The sequence below is a fragment of the Lynx canadensis genome, chromosome E1, assembly GCF_007474595.2.
Source record: "Lynx canadensis isolate LIC74 chromosome E1, mLynCan4.pri.v2, whole genome shotgun sequence".
Lineage (NCBI taxonomy): Eukaryota > Metazoa > Chordata > Mammalia > Carnivora > Felidae > Lynx > Lynx canadensis.
The window spans coordinates 44,223,737-44,226,585 of record NC_044316.2 but is presented as its reverse complement, the minus strand read 5'-3'; positions in this window follow the sequence as shown (position 1 = coordinate 44,226,585).

The window sequence follows — 2,849 nt, the reverse complement described above, 5'->3', positions numbered from 1 at the left end:
CTGAGCAAGGGACTTTGCATCTTCCCTCTATTTGCCATTAACATTTCTTGAGTGTTTTCAACTCCTGTATCTATCTCAAAATGTTGGTGACATGTGGTTATTGGATATAATATTAGTGGTGGAAATATTAATGATGTTCTACTACTTCCAAGATGTATATTTTTCTCCCAATTATTTCAGGCCCCCTTGGTTAGTCATTCATTCATTTTCCCCACTGTTCCCATGTTTGTTTCTCTCTACCATTCTCTGGCATGACAACAGCTATGAATAACCTTTCTGCACTAATCACTGTTGAGTGGGATGATAATTTCAGATGAATAGAAATGAAAAAAGACAGGATTTCTTCTTAGTTTAAGACCAAGTTCTTTGGACGCCTGGATGGCTCAGTTGGTTAAGTGTCTGACTCTTGATTTTTTGCTCAGATTATGATCTCATGGTTCATGGATTGAGCCCTGCATCAGTCTCTGCACTAACAGCATGGAGCCTGCTTGGGATTCTCTTTCTGCCTCTATCTCTGCCCCTCACCCACTTGCAGGCACATGTTTTCTGTTTCTCAAAATAAATAAATAAATTTAAAAAAAGACCAAGTTCTTCTCCATGATTCTTAAAAATATCTTAAACTCCTCAAATCAATCTGGTTTTAGAAATTCTTATACATGATCCCAAGATTCTAAGTTTTCCCCTAAAAGGTGATGTAATTATTGACAATGCTCACCGTCAACAGGTTGATTTTGTATCACATTTTTAAATTCCTTATTTTTGAGCTTGATCCCCATGTTCCTCAGAACTGTGTTCAGGTTATTAGTATCAATCTTTCCTCCTTAGAAAGGGATGGAGATGTAAAAAAAAAAAACAATAAAGACACAATATGAAAAATACTTCTTGTGCTGATGAATTAAATCAACTCTGAATAGGTCTGGATGCTAGTCAGAATGTTAACTGGAATTACCTTACTGGAAAATGGTTTGGCAGTAACTATCGTGATTCTTCCCAATTTTTGTAATAGCCCACTAATTCCACCTTTGGGAATGTCGAAAAAGCTTATGCCACAGGGGAGAAAGAAATGTTTATTACAGTCTTACTTAAAATAAGGAAGGAAGGAAGGAAGGAAGGAAGGAAGGAAGGAAGGAAGGAAGGAAGGAAGGAAGGAAGACAAAGAAGGAAAGAAAGAAGGAAGGAAAGAAAGAAAGAAAGAAAGACCCAGAATTTCAATATCTAATGACAGGGTATTGGTAAGCAAACCATTATATCTTCATTCCACGGAAAAGTACATAGCCATAGCTGTTACAAAGGTGATTGCCACAGGAAAATAGTGTCATTTTATAGGGTGTTTTTATTAAAAAATTACATTATTTTATAGGGTGAAGTTATATCAATCATTTAACATATATGAATTAAAATCATATGCCCAGTAAAAATATACATAAAATGAACAATGTAAATAATGCATGGGATTCTGACATTCCGCAGTCAGCAAGTACATAAATAGAGTCAACCCAGATGGACATCAACTTGTTATTCCAGGAGATGGATTCATTTCCCCTATACCTATCATACTGCGAGCATCTTAAGTCAATGTGATTCTAGTATTAGATACAATTTTTTGTATATTGTGGCTCTTAGGCAAGCCAACCACTTTATCTAATTGCTTAACTATAGCGATAACAATGTATTTCATCGCTGGAAGAATATGTTTGACTTACCAAGACTAGCACATTGGTGTCTTTTATGGAGTCTTCCAATGGAATTTCAGAGCACTTGTGACTCTATGAGATTATTGCTATTTTAACCATATAGGGCTTTAAAATATTAACAGTGGTCATGATTGGATAGGATTATGAGTGATCATTTTTCTTTAATTTATATTTAGTGAGCACATGGCACATTTAATATTGAAAAAAAATAGAAGAAAACTAACAATTCACAGTTGACATTATGATGGTTATTTTCAGCATCATGAAGGCTGAAAGTCTAATTAGACCTATCCAAAAGTGCATAGAAAGACAACTGTGGAGATACTTAGGACTGATTCCTTTGAGTCTGATCCTGAGATCAAGCCTATATAGCACCAAAAAAAAAAAAAAAAAAAAAAAAAAAAAAAAAAAAGATTAATATATAGAAGGAATGGGAGAGGAATCATGATCTCATCACTAGGAAAAAAATACAAATACAAAGATTAAAGATGTCAATTTTATATACTTTCTCAGTACATTTCCTACCTACCTTTGAAAGACTTCAAAGCTGACAGCAATCTATTCTGAAAAACTCTGTTGTCATCTGAAAGAATAGGCACAGTTCAGGATAGAGAATGAGTCACAAATAGATACAGGGGTCAGACTTTCCTTTGTGTGACTAACTTTAGAAATCTATCCACTTTAACCTTCAAATCATGATGACGTTAAGCAATGAAAACAGTTCTCGCTATGGTATAGAGTAGTAGTATGGTTTAGAGGTTCAAATGGCCTGGGTTCAAATTCTTGCTCTGGTGATGACCAGTTTTGTGGCCTCAAGCAAATTATTTAGCCTTTCTGTGCGACAGTTTCCTCCTCTGTAAAATGGGCACCAGCTGTCATCATTTTGTGTGGTGAGGACAGAACCTGGCACATCATTAGGGCTCAACAAATTTGAGCTGTTGTTGTTATTAGATCTACTTTACTCTTTCACTCTCAAGGCAACTGTTGGTTCATATGCTACAGAGGTGAAGCTCACATACCCATACTTTACTGTTCTATTTTTGGCTCCTCTCATTTCTTATTTCTATCACATTTCCATTGTTTCCTTTACTTCTTACTCCCAAAGTTTGTCAGATCAGTGACCTAATGAGTAACAACAGGAATTTGCTTGTACCG